The 14,597-nt window shown below is 37.8% G+C and overlaps 1 protein-coding gene across 1 annotated transcript in view; it reads left to right on the top strand.

Annotated features, from left to right (window-relative positions):
- The first annotated feature begins 3,891 nt into the window (after positions 1-3,891).
- Positions 3,892-14,597, top strand: part of LOC128559835 (ankyrin repeat and SOCS box protein 3-like) — a 72,328-nt gene continuing 61,622 nt past the window's right edge. The window contains exon 1 of the mRNA XM_053552529.1: positions 3,892-3,949. The gene's annotated coding sequence lies outside the window, so the exon portion shown is untranslated. The remainder of the gene's footprint in view (positions 3,950-14,597) is intronic.

A 14,597-nucleotide genomic window follows, 5' to 3' on the forward strand; every position in this document is an offset into this window, starting at 1 on the left:
TATATTCTTACGCATAAGAATGAAAAACTCTGGTTATTCTACAATAAATCACACTTGGGAACTTGTAATTTCGATTCTAACACAACATACTAGTATCAACTGTGTTAGAAAAATGGTAACTACTTTTTACGACCGTGCTACACATCTGGATCGGATGATGTCACTGCACACGCATGGGTTATTTAAGAAGTAATTTATATAATTTAATAGCCCTTGTGAAATTATTACGCCCAACATATAACCACCCATCGTGTATAAATAGTGATAAAACATTGTTTTGCTATAAATTATTTCCATTCTAATATGTTCTTTATAGTGTAATTTATATCAAATATGATGGAACTGTTTCTTCGCACAGCTATGGTGCCAATAGTAGGTCTTTGTTTATACACGCCAGGACCGGAAATGGTAATATATCTTGCGGCAGAGTTCAGTTCGGGGGGAAATTATTGCGAATTATTCAGCAAAGCAAATAACTAACTCAGTATATGTGTAAATTAACCAATCACTGGCTGTAAGTGCAGATGGGAATATCCAGCTCTCGGGTAACTGTTTACGCGGTAACTCGGCACGGAGCCTCATTACCGCCTTAACAGTTACCCTCGAGGTCGAATATTCCCACCTGCACTTACAAGCAGTGAAAGAATATTATAATACAAAACTGAGTAAATAAAATAACTCTCTGACATTAGTTACACAATACCAGATAGTATTAGACTGATAGGGTCAGTCTGAGGTATAAGTATACCAATGTATTCAACAAGACAAATTAACAATCCCTTTTGTAGGATAAAGGAAAAAAATATCCGTGTCTTGCACTTTTTAGTCATCACACCATCAAATACAAAAACATAGCAACTAAATCACTAAACTTGCTCATTTTTACATTGTATCTTCTTTTTGATAAATGTACTACTTTAACAAATACTTGTTTAAAATAAGCATCAGCAGTTTATAAACTACATCCCCATAGTATATAGGGTGTGTGACACGAAAATTTAGAATTTGTTATATTTCTTTAAAAGGTCTGACGATCTGTTGAAGCCTTCCATATAGTTTATGATAACCCTGAGCATTGTTATAGCTTTTTGGTAATATGAAGATTTCTATCATTAAAATCCTCTTAACTTTGAGAAAGTTCTCGCAAAATGAATAAGTTATGATTTATAGATGCTGTGTGATGCTGCTCGATGGACATCCCTGTCAAGGAGGTTTCAAAATTGAAATCATCTAATTAAGTTGTAATTCTTCTGCATAAATGTGTTTCACCATTTCTGAAAAAATATAGGTTGTCCATCATTAAAAAATCATCAAGGTACCTCCAGACACCCGAACACTTTCAGCTTTGTAACTTCTTTGGCATTTTGAAAATTCGTAGGCAATGTTTACAGCGCAATCAACAAACAATATATCAGCATGTTCCATGCATACTCAAACAACAGTGTGTCTCATACCGCCCCCGACTATGACCGAATCTGACTAGATCTTGGCTCGAGTCCATTGTATCGACTGAGTACCTAAGCACTAAAACACGGTCAGTTTTCATGGTGAGGTCTCTTTTTGCTGGCATCATGAATATGTACCATATGTAGCAATATATTGACATGGCTGCATGAATGCATTCTTATGCCGTCCTGAACATGGTGAATCACAACAGTTACATGGACTAGATTCCTGACACATAACCATAACGCGTCACTTTCTTAAAACACATAGTCTCTAAATTCATATTGTATATCGCACAGTATCCGATGATTGACTTTAGTGAAATAAATTTGGCTGATGCTACCGTTTTGGTGCAGAAAGAGTAGTACTTGAGCACTTCAGTGTGGTAATGATACCTTTTTGAACATGTGCCGCTAGCATTCTAAATATCTGTCGGCAATATAACACATAGGCCTACTACTGACTGAACTAACATACCAGCAATATATCAACATAGTTGAATACATCCTCAAGCCTTCCTGAATGTTGTGAATTACTGCAGAACCGTTTAAAAATACATGTATATTAACCCGTTCTTTATCAGCACATCAAGAATAAATTGCTCAAACTGATTTCTTAGTGTATCTCAACAAACACCGATGATGACCTTAACGGACCAAAACTTTGCTCGAGTCTATGGCTCTGGCGCAGGATCAACAGTAATTGATTGCTCAAACATGTTCAGTTTCCGTGAAGAAACCTTTTGACATATGCCACCTTCATATAATTAAAAATCCGTTGGAATATAAAAACATACAAGTGATATATTTACACATGGTTCGATGCATCTTCCAGTAACCACTTTTCACACTGGCTATAGCTTTCGCAGAAGCGGTGGTTCCAACGCCGCGGTGATGGAGGATTCGTCGCAGAAGCGGTGGATAAATATGGCTGGCTGACTACACTTACGGTAAGTTTTCTAACGGGTTTTCCCATATATTTTTTACGTTTGAATGAAAGCAACCAGTGAGACAGGAGCCCACATGTGTACTCTTCCAGCTACAAACACTTGTTCAGAGCAATTCTTTGTCATTAATGTAAACACTTCTGAACAGTTTGATGAGGGACTGTCGTTTTTGTAGAATTTCCTTCAAAAATGGTAAAATTTTGTACAAAGCGACCCCTGGGCAAGTTTGCATCATATTGTAAGTATAACGCCGTCAAGCAACAACTATTTTTAGTAATCTGTGAATTTTCATTGCAGGCATATAAAATAATTAACCAAGAATGATTCAAACGCAGTGTGTGGTGGGGACAATTGCAACGCATTACAGTGTATCTTGTTTCTTTAATGTTCGTTATGGACATCTAACTTAACTAAACAGCACTTTTCCTGGGATTTTGATTGGGGTATGTCCATGAAATCACTTTGACATTGGACAGCAATAGAAATTGGATGTTTAATAATAATATACTATTGATTTGCATGTCCCCTCTGATGAATACATACACGAAAAGTAAGCTTCTGTGATGCATGAAAGTAGTTCCAGTATGGCGTATGAACACATAAACGTCATAAGCCTTTTTTTCTAGCTCAGATAATCACTAAATCAGCTAGACGTTTTGGGACAGCATTAATAAAAAAAACACACACAAAAATTAATGGTTTGAACCATAACCTCTGCCAAGAAATAACACCATGTTCTTTCGTACCAAATGCACTTCGATTATGATTATTTATATGAACGCATGAAAGATTTCTTTAACATTATTTTCCCTAAATATATATACAAAATATCAACTGAAAAATAAATTGCTTACCACATGCAACTTTTACCTCATATCATATACCAACCTGACTAATGTACAATACAGTTACAACCCGCCCGCTTAGCTCAATAGGGAGTGTGTTGGTCTACGGATTACAGGGTTGTGAGTTTGATCCCCGGGCAGGGCGTATGTTTTCTGTGAAGATTTGATAAAAGACATTGTGTCTGAAATCATTCGTCCTCCACCTCTGATTCATGTTGGGAAGTTGGCAGTTATTTGCGGAGAACAGGTTTGTACTGGTACAGAATCCGGAACACTGGTTAGGTTAACTGCCCGCAGTAACACATGACTGAAATTCTGTTGAAAAAAGGCGTTAAACCCAAAACAAACAAGTCCACGAAACAAACAATACAATTACTAATGCATAGCATACCATAACAAAATGCTATATGAGTTAAGAATTTTTACAAGAAAGCTGATATATCTCTACTACTACAATATCCTTTACTGCAGGATTTCAAAATCTACTTCAATAAATCTGTTTCAAAAATCATACTGGCCATATAGATCTACATGAACAGCAAATGCCGATTGTCCCGTGGTCAGAGTTGTCATCCATGAAAAACAAGCGTACTGTTAAAATACCCTCAGCTTGTTTGAGTTACTCCCCTTTGTTACTAAAACGCCATTTGCCTGTCGAACCCTGCATTTCTCTAAGTTAAAGTGGTTATCGAATATTCTACTCAAACCAGAAGTAGGTATACTTTTTACATGTGATTAAACTGTACCTTAGCTGTATAAGGGGTTTGAATGGAAGATAGATAGAAACTGAGTCCATATTATAGAGAACATGCCCGGTTCCAGATTTTTTTTAATTTTTGACTGGGGATGGGGGTGGAGGGGGGCACCAGCCCCCTGAAAGTTTTTTGAAATACGGGTATGAAATGGTGGCCTCTAGTGCATTTATGGGTGGCTGTACTACCCTCATTTTAGAGGGGTCAGGGGGCTCTCCCTCTAGAAATTTTTGAAATACAGGCATGAAAGGGTGGCCTCTGGTGCCTTTTTAGGTCTAAATTTTGAGGTAATGGAGGGGTTACTCCCCTCTTGATATGGTTGGGGTGTCGTAGATAAAACAATTCAGCTCAGAGATGTTTATTATACTGTTAGGAATCTCTGAGCTGAAGCGAAAACTAAAAGTAACCAGGAATTGTGCCAGAAGTCTGTCGCGCTATAATTTCATCAAATGAAATGCAATGAACTCACCTTTTACGTTAAAATGTTTCTTATCCATTTTCTTTTGATTGGCATAAATCTAATTCATGCAACATAATTTGAACACAAGTTATACACACAAGTTTCAAATTGGTACCCCTGCATGTCTTCAATATTTTGTCTGCCATTGCAGTTGTCACCTAATCAGGGTATATAATTATACTCTTCATTTGAAAACCAATAGGCAGTATATAATCGTTTTTTATTGACCTTTTCTGAGATTTTAAACTTTCTAAGGTGTTTTTTTATGAATTTTATCGAAAATGGTTATGTTTATGATTAAAATAAATTCATAAATACATGAAATTTTGATCTTGATTTTAAAAATAACCACATGCTCTGAACTGTTGCATGACATCATCAGTTTCTCATGAGAGACAGTGTGCGAGGTGTTGCGGTTTGATACTAGTTAGTTAATCAAACGGGGTTTCGCCATAACTTAATGGAGGCGACCATCAGAAAATAAAAACAGCATCAGTTTTAAAGTTATGGTAGCCAGAACTAGGACTGTTGTAGCTCTCCCTTGGAAAATTTTGAAATACAAGTATGAAATGGTGGCCTCTAGTGATTTTCTCGGTCTAAATTTTGAGAAAAAATTATTCCTTTAATTGCCAAAATAATAGGGTGCATCTTTGCTGAGTATAGGTAACTGCTCAGCCAACTGGGGGGGGAGGGGGCTACTCAGCCAACTGGGGGGGGGGGGGGGAGGCATGATCCTCCTTGGCCTGGCCCTGGACCTGGGCCAGGGGAATATGGTAGAACAATGACCACCAGGTCCCAGAAACTAAGAAAAGTCACAAATTGTATCTACAGCTAAATCTGACCAGCGCCATAGCCACACTGAGGCAAACCGAGAGGCAGTTGTCTCGGTTAAAATTTGAGGAGCCAAAAAATGGTGTAAAAAGTAGGCCTATCACACTGATGAAAAATTTAGTCAGAAAACCTGGCAGTCATATAGATAGCCTTGCCTGGCCCGCTTGGCTGAGGGGGCCCATGCCCCCCTCCCTTCCCCACCCCCCAGTATGGCTGAGAAGGACCTATACTCATCAAAGTTGCACCCAATTATTTATTATTATAAAATTTTAACCAAAAACCATACTAGAGGTCACTATTGCCATACATGTCAAGTACCACAGAAAATTTTCCAGGAGATTTCAGTTGAAAATCAAGCGAGATATGATGAAAATCCAGGAGATTTTTATCAACCAGCATTTTTTAAGAAATGTTTGGTCAAATATAAAACTGTGTAACAGATTAGATCTAAATCATTTTCCTTTCTGACTTGATAACTCATATGGGCAATGTTTTCAGGGGCATATGTTGCATTTTAAAACATTTTAACTTTAAAACAACTCGGGGAGATAAAATTTCTAGGAATAGTTAATGAAGGATAATAAAGCAGTAGTTTGATCAAGTCAAGTCAAGTCAAGTCAAAAGTTTATTAATTGTAACAAAGGCCTCCGGCCCAAAATACACTACATAATAAATAGTAAGTGGTTCAATCAGATAGTTGTGATTCCACAAAATGTATACATATACACTGATTAAGTTGAGACACATATTCATAGATTCAGCACACAGTCGACTAGCAAACATATCTTAACATAATAGTTCTATAGGCTGCTGAATATCATAATTAACAGGTCAAACATTATTTAAAAGCTTCTCAAGATACAATGCTGTTTGATATAATACCTTTTCATTATCAGCGCTAAGTATGTTATAAAAACTTTGTATACTTCTGTCAGATGAATACCAATTAAGAAGATACTGATTACGGATCTCACTAAATTTCTCACATTGAAAAAAAGCGTGATATTCACAATCAACAATACTAGTGTTACTTCTATTATAACAAAATTGGCAGATACGAGATTCAAAAGGGGTATTGTTGTGCCTACCAGTTTCAACATGCAGCTTATGGCTTGAACAACGAAATTTTGACATTGCTAACCTGTATTTAAATGGCAAATTTATTGTAAGGTAACGTTCTGTATTTAATAAAGTTTTAAAATGTTTATAATGGTGACATCTACTTGATTCATTGATAGACTCATTCCAGTTTTGTGTATGACAATCAATGAGTCTTTGATATCTCACTATTTACTCGATATTAATTCCGAATATTGCGGAACCAGTGAATGCGTCGGAACTGGCGAACTAACTGTACTAATATTTCTAAATTTTCGAAGGGAAGAGCCCCTGACCCCACTGATATGAAGGGAGAACCCCCAAAATTCACCAGAGGCCACCATTTCGTATCTGTATTTAAAAATTTTCCAGGAAGAGAGCCGCTGACTCAACTAAAATGAGTGGGGAACCCCCTCTCATATCTAAATTTAGACCAAAAACTGCACCAAAGGGATCAAATTTAACTTTTTTTCCCACTAGCAATTTTTTGCTTCTGCCATTTTTTTCCACTAGCAATTATTCAACTCTTAGCTTGCAAGTGGCAATTGTATCTCCCTTTGCGACCAGTGCAGATCAAGATCAGCCTGCACATCTGTGCAGTCTAATTATAATCTGCACTGTTTGCTAGTTAGTCAGTAAATTTTCACAGAATACCCCTATGAACTATAACGGTAATGTTCAAATTGAAAGATGGAGTAGCCAATTTTAGAAACTTAGCAGGATGAGAGTTAAAGGCTGTTTTATAAGTTGTTTTGCTGTTGTTTGGTTTCATGTAAAAGTTAAATGTTCAGCTCTGTTTCCAATTTTTTTACGGTTCAAACAGGCAAGGACTTTCTGGTTTCAAAAGTACGAACCAAAGTACTCGATGATTCTTTGGGCTTTGGCTTGACTCGGAATTAATTATATTAAGTTTTAAGTTCTTTCAGGTAAATGCCCGTGACGTCGCTAGCATTTTAGTTCTCCGTGGGCCTTTTTCGACAAAAGAAACTTGTAATTTTCCTCTCCATTTTAGCGTTGCAAATCACCAACCAAAATGAAAATAAATATCGTCTAGACGCTTACATAGATATCCGATAATTATATTTGTATAACAGCGACAAGTGTCTACCATCGGTCACGTGATTATTGATAAAATAACTACCCCAAAGAAGCTTTTAAAGAGCAAAGGACAGTTTGAGAGAATTCGTTGATTTTCAAACATGATCGCGAAAATATTCGAGAGCCATGATTTTCGACTTACATTTTTTTATTACCCTGTTTTCTGTTAAATTGATTCTGACTAATGAAATTATTTGCTTCTTAGTAACATCGTTAACTTTTTGCTGGATATATTTTTTGCCACTCCTGACCACAAACCTTGTTGGCGGGGGATACCAATTCATCGAATTTGCTTGTTCTTAGTCAAATTTCGCTAAATTCGATCCCTGCACCAGAGGCCCCCATTTCATACCTGTATATCAATTTTTTTTTTCCAGGGGGAGAGCCCCCTGAACCCTCTAAAATAAGGGGGTTCCCCCTACAGTACACCTCAATATTTAAACCAAAAACTGCACCATAGGCCACTATTCCGTATATGTATTTCAAAACTTCCCAGGAAGAGAGCCCCGACCCCCTAAATGAGAGGTTTACCCCATTCATTACCTCAAAATTAAAAAATAAAGCCCCAAGGCCCCCAAATTCATACCTGTATTTTCAAAAATTTCTAGTAGGGGACCCCCCCCCCCCCCCCCCCCCCCCCACACCAATTGCCCAAGTTTCCCAATTTGTGTCTGGCTCTGGCACTATAAAAACATCATTTTTCCCATTCATATTATTAAAGACAAACACGAAGTACTGAGATCTATACAGTCTCAGTTTTAATATTTTTCTTGAGAAAGATGCAACAAGGTTCCATATCATTAAAGACATAATTATGTACAAATGAAATTTTATACAATGTTTATACAGTGTTCCCACTGGTATTTAAAGCAGGAGGTGATAACTGAATTTTTCTTGGCAATGCACTTTTGCGCACCCTGACAAAGAGATATATAACAGCTGTCTCCAAAACTGAGGGTGCAAAATACCATTCTGGGGGGTGAAAACCCCCCCATTTGAGGGTTTCTGGGAACACTATGAAAAGTGTATGTTTGACAGTCTGTTACACTTCTGAAGAGCATTTGATATTTAAATGTCATTTTGAAGCAAGATGGAACTAAATAGAACATGTGCATTTAATAACGGGTACCATTCCATAAGGTTGTTTTGGTCAAAAGGTAGGTTAAAAAAATTACTGAATGTTTGTGACTGTTTGAGGCAGTATCAGTGTTTATTCTAGACAGTGATTGTGAGAACCACGCTAGTTTTTAGCTGGACTATACAAAGTATATGGAGAGCTATCCTACTCGAGTCGGCGTCCTTTCGCGTCCACACCTTGGTTTATAAAGTTTTGATGCACTTTCTCTTTTTTCTCTTTAATTACTTGATGGATTTGCTTCAAACTTGAAATAGTTATTCCTCATCATCACCCATATCATCTGGCACAAGGGCCATAACTCTTGCACCAATATTGTATGAATTATCTCCCCTTTTTACTTAGAATTTCAGGTTAAAGTTTTGGTGCACTTTCTCAGTTGTTACTAAATGGATTTGATTCAGACTCAGAACAGTTGTTCCACATCAGCACCCACATCATATGACACAAGGTCCATAATTCTGGCACCAGTTTTTCATGAATTATGTCCCCTTTTCACTTAGAATTTTAGGTTAATTTTGGTGCAATTCACTATACCTCTGTTATTTCAGAAGTGATTTGATTCAAACTTAAAACATTTGTTCCACATCATCAACCACATCATATGACACAAGGATCATAACTCTGGCACCAGTATTTCATGAATTATGCCCCCTTTTTACATAAAATTTCAAGTTAGAGTTTTGATGCACTTTCACTCTATATCTGTTAGTACCAAAGGTATTTGATTCAAACTTAAAATAGTTACATGTATTTCACATCATCACTCACATCATATGACACAAGGGCCATAACTCTTGTACCAATATTTCATGAATTATGCCCCCTTTTTACTTAAGATTTCAGGTTAATTTTGGTGCACTTCACACTTTATCTTTGTTATTACTAAATGAATTTGATTCAAACTTTAAATAGTTCTTCCACATTGTCGTCCTCATCATATGACACATGGTCCATAATTCTGGCACAAATATTTAGTGACTTATATCCCCATTTTTTACTTAGAATTTCAGTTTAATTTTGATGCTTTTTCACTATTTCACTTTTGTTACTAAATGGATTTTATTTAAACTTAAAATGGTTGTTCCACATGGTCCCCCACATCATATGTCACAATGTTCATGTTGCTGGCTCCAAAATGCTATGAGTTATGCCCCCTTTTTACTAGAATTTCAGGTTCAGGTTTTGATGCACTTCTGCTCTATCTCACTTGATTCAAACTTCAAATAGTTGCTCCTCATTACAAGCCACATGATATGACACAATGCCATGGTGCATTTTCCATGAATTATGTCTCTTTTTATACTTATTTAATGTTTTGATACACTTCTCTATCTCTGTAATAACTAAATATGTTTGACATTGTCCAGTATCTTATCCGCATTGGAGTAATTAAACACTACAGTGAGAGCTCCAGCATCCTCAGATGTGCCCAGTTTAACTATCCTGCATTGAAATAGTCGAGCATGCTGTCTCCTGTGACAGCTTTTGTTTTAAGATTCAGCACCTTTCTGGGTCATATGCAGGACAAAGTGCACTCATCCTTGACTGTAGGCACATATTCATAAAACTGAAATCTACATACACAGCAAAACTTGTAACAGCACAGAGAGCATTAGCTGTCTTACGACCTAAAAAACTTCACACACATCCAAAAAAAACTTTTCTTTAAATTTTGCTTCCTACTTTGATCTCGAACTTCAGCTTTGCAGAGGTCTTGTTATGGTGTATGACTGGAGAAACTAACTGTTAGTTTATCCCCAGTATAAATTTTTGAGTGAGACAACACAGGAGTTACTGTTCATTCACAGATATATTACCATTATTATGGATTTTATAAAACTAGTCATCTATTCTTAGCCTCATAATCTGGCACTTTCTTACAAAACTGTGAATATAGTGAAAATATGGTTTATATAGACTTATATAGGGAAAAGCTTTGAAAATCTTCTTGTCCAAACCACAAAGCCTAGGGCTTTGTGGTTTGTTATGTAGCATCATCTAGTGGTCTTCTACTGAGATTGTTCAAATTATCCCCCTAGGGTCAAATATGGCCACGCCCCAGGGGTCACATGGTTCATATTATTAGTTACACTGCTTGTTGGTGACAGGATACGGGATATACGCTGTTGAGGAAATCCATATCAGGTGAGAGCGTAGCTCGGCCTATATGGATTTCGAGACAGCGTATATCCATATCCTGTCACCAGCAAGCAGTTAACGATTTTATCTTGCCAACTACCTTTTACTCCTCGCTGTACTGATTGACACAAATTTTATATTATGATAAATCTTTTACAGTGCAGCTAAAATCTTCCGGGTTTTCATGCTTTGATTATAGTTGTTAACACCAGCCAAAAATGAAAATGAACTGTATTTTGACAGAATCACAAAACCCCAGAAGCTCATTTATACGGGTTTATGAACTGGTTTTGAAAAACTTTTACGTTTCATCCTTTTCGAAAAATCATCAATAATTCAGACGATGTCAAAAAATTTTATTTTAAAACTTCCGCTTTAGCCCCGTTCCTGTTAATTCTTTATCTTGGCAGGTAGTTTAAAATGATCCTACAATAAAGTCCCTGTCTTACAAATGCGTTAATTTTCCTTTGCTTTTCGATGATTTTATTAAAAAAAACATTTCAACTTGTCAACGGTCAAGGTAAATCGCGGCCGTGCCATACAGAGTTACTGTTCTTCTATATAATTTCTACTCACTTCACAAACCTAAATTAGGTAGAAAAGTAAGAGCGGCAAGAAACACTAATTTTTTTTATCTCGGAAATGATATCTATAGCTTGGGCTTATAATCTGACTTGCTTTAATTCCTAGCCATGCAGCACCCATTTTTTATTTCATATCTGTAATTTACAAGCAGGATTTTGAGATACCCTGTCGCCACGTGAGTTGTTGACAATAGAAATGCAAGAAACTTGTAGGAGGCGAGATAAAGACTTATATAGGGAAAAGCTTTTGAACTCTTCTTGTCAAAAACCTACAACATTCATATTTGGACTACATGTATAGTTTTGAGTGGCAAGATGACATTGACATGAGTTGACCTTGATTTTGCCCTAGTGACCTACTTTCACATTTCTGTAGCTACACCCTTCATTTTTGGGCCACATGCATAGTTTTGTGCACTGGAAAAACTTTGACCTGACATTGACCTGTAAAGACTACTTTCACATTTTGAAGGTACAGGCTTCAAATTTGGACCACATGCATAGTTTTTGTTCCGAAATGAAATTTGACCTTGATTTTGACCTAGTGACCTACTTTCACATTTCTCAAGCTACAGCCTTCAAATTTGGACCACATGCATAGTTTTTTGTTCCGAAATGAAATTTGACCTTGATTTTGACCTAGTGACCTACTTCCACATTTTTCAAGCTACAGCCTTCAAATTTGGACCACATGCATAGTTTTATATACCAAAAAATCTTTGACCTTGACATTGACCTAGTGACCTATTTTGACATTTCTCGACTACAGCCTTTAAATTTGGACCACATGCATAGCATTGTGTACCGAAACAAACTTTGACATTGACCTAGTGACCTACTTCCATATTTTTGAAGGTACAGGCTTAAAATTTGGACCACATGCATAGTTTTTTGTACTGAAATGAAATTATGTCTCCCACCACACAGTGGTATGGGAGACATATTGATTTACTCCAGTCGTGTGTGTCTGTCTGTCACAAAGCTTGTCCGCACTCTAAGTCGAACATTTCTCATCCGATTTTCACCAAACTTAATCAAAATTTGGTTTGACCAAAGACCTGGCCAAAGTTCGATACTAGCCAAAATCGGTCCGGCATCTTGGAGTTATGGCCCTTGAATTACCAAAAATCGGCTTTTTACTCTTGTCTGCACTCAAATTAAACATTTCTCACCCTTCACCAAACTTGAACAAAATGTGTTTGACCATGAGACCTCGGCCAAGTTTGATAACTAGCCAAATCGGTTTAGGCCTTTTGGAGTTATGGCCCTTGAATTAATGAAAAATCGGCCTTTTTATATGCCCGTTTGAAAAACAGGACGTATTATGGGAACGCCCCTGGTGGGCGGGCGGCGTCCACAGACCTTGTCCGGAGCATATCTTCTACCTGCATGGAGGGATTTTGATGAAACTTGGCACAGTTGTTCACCATCATGAGACGGAGTGTCATGCACAAGAACCAGGTCCCTAGATCTAAGGTCAAGGTCACACTTAGAGGTCAAAGGTCAAATTCAAGAATGACTTTGTCCGGAGCATATCTTTTTCATGCATGGAGGGATTTTGATGAAAGTTGGCACAATTGTCATCATCATGAGACGGAGTGTCATCGCAAAAACCGGGTCCCTAGGTCTAAGGTCAAGGTCACACTTAGAGGCTAAAGGATAGAAGAATGAAAAATTCAAGAATGACTTTGTCCGGAGCATATCTTCTTCATGCATGGAAGGATTTTGATGTATTTTGGGCCCACAGTTGTTCACCATAATGAGACAGAGTGTCATGCGCAAGAACCAGGTCCCTGGGTCTAAGGTCAAGGTCACACTTAGAGGTCAAAGGATACAAGATGAAAACTTTGTCCGGAGCATATCTTCTTCATGCATGAAAGGACTTTGATGTAGTTTGGGGCCCAATTGTTCACCATCATGAGACGGAGTGTCTTGCGCAAGAACCAGGTCCTAGGGGTAAGGTCAAGGTCACACTTAGAGGTCAAGGATACAAGAATGAAAACTTTGTCCTTTAGAAATTTTTCTTCATGCATTGAGGGATTTTGATACAACTTGGCACAAATGTTCACAAGCATGAACAGAGTGTCTTGTGCAAGAACCAGGTCCCTAGGTCAAAGGGTCAAGGTCACACTTGAGGCCAAAGGTCAGATACAAGAATGACTTTGTCCGGAGCATTTCTGCTTCATCCCATGGAGGGATTTAGATGTAACTTGGCACATTTGTACACCATCATGAGAGGAGTGTCATGCACTGGTCCCTTCTTTTGAATTACCCCCTTTGCTGTTCATATAAATAGCTTATATTGTAACTTTTCTTTAAACAAGTCGTAGGGAAAAATCGAGACCACTTTTCTGTAGTACAACATGAAATGTTACATCCAATTCTGAGGTGTTTTTTGAGCTATCTCTACTGGTAGGTTTTTTGTGTGGATTGTAATTTTTTATCCCCCCGAAGGAGGCATATAGTTTTTGAACCGTCTGTCCCTGTCCCGTTGTCGGTCTGTCAGTCTGTCAGTCTGTCCGCAATTTTCGTGTCGGTCCATATCTTTGTCATCGATGGATGGATTTTAAAAAAACTTGGCATGAATGTGTACCACAGAAAGACGACGTGTCGCGTGCAAGACGTAGCTCAAAGGTCAAGGCCCACACTTAGACATTAAAGGATAGTGCATTGATGGGGTGTCCGGTCCATATCTTTGTCATCGATGTGGATTTTCAAATAACTTGGCATGAATGTGTCCCAACAGAAAGACGACGTGTCGCGTGCAAGACCAGGTCCGTAGCTCAAAGGTCAAGGTCACACTTAGACATTAAAGGATAGGGCATTGATGGGCCTGTCCGGTCCATATCTTTGTCATCGATGGATGGATTTTCAAAATAACTTTGCATGAATGTGTACCACAGTAAGACGACGTGTCGCCGGCAAGACCAGGTTCTGTAGTCAAAGGGTTCAGGTACAACTTGGGACTTTAAAGGAATAGTGGCATTGTGGGCGTGGTCGGTCCATACTTTGTCATCCATGGAGGGAAATTTTTCAAATAACTTGGCATGAATGTGTACCACATAAGACGACGTGTCACGCGCAAGACCCAGGTCCGTAGCTCAAAGGTCAAGGTCACACTTAGACGTTAAAGGTCATTTTTCATGAATGCATTGATGGGGTGTCCGGTCCATATCTTTGTCATTCATGCATGGATTTTAAAATAACTACGCATGAATGTGTACACAGTAAGACAAACGTGTCGCGCGCAAGACCCAGCT

The sequence above is a fragment of the Mercenaria mercenaria genome, chromosome 10 (assembly GCF_021730395.1).
Source record: "Mercenaria mercenaria strain notata chromosome 10, MADL_Memer_1, whole genome shotgun sequence".
NCBI lineage: Eukaryota > Metazoa > Mollusca > Bivalvia > Venerida > Veneridae > Mercenaria > Mercenaria mercenaria.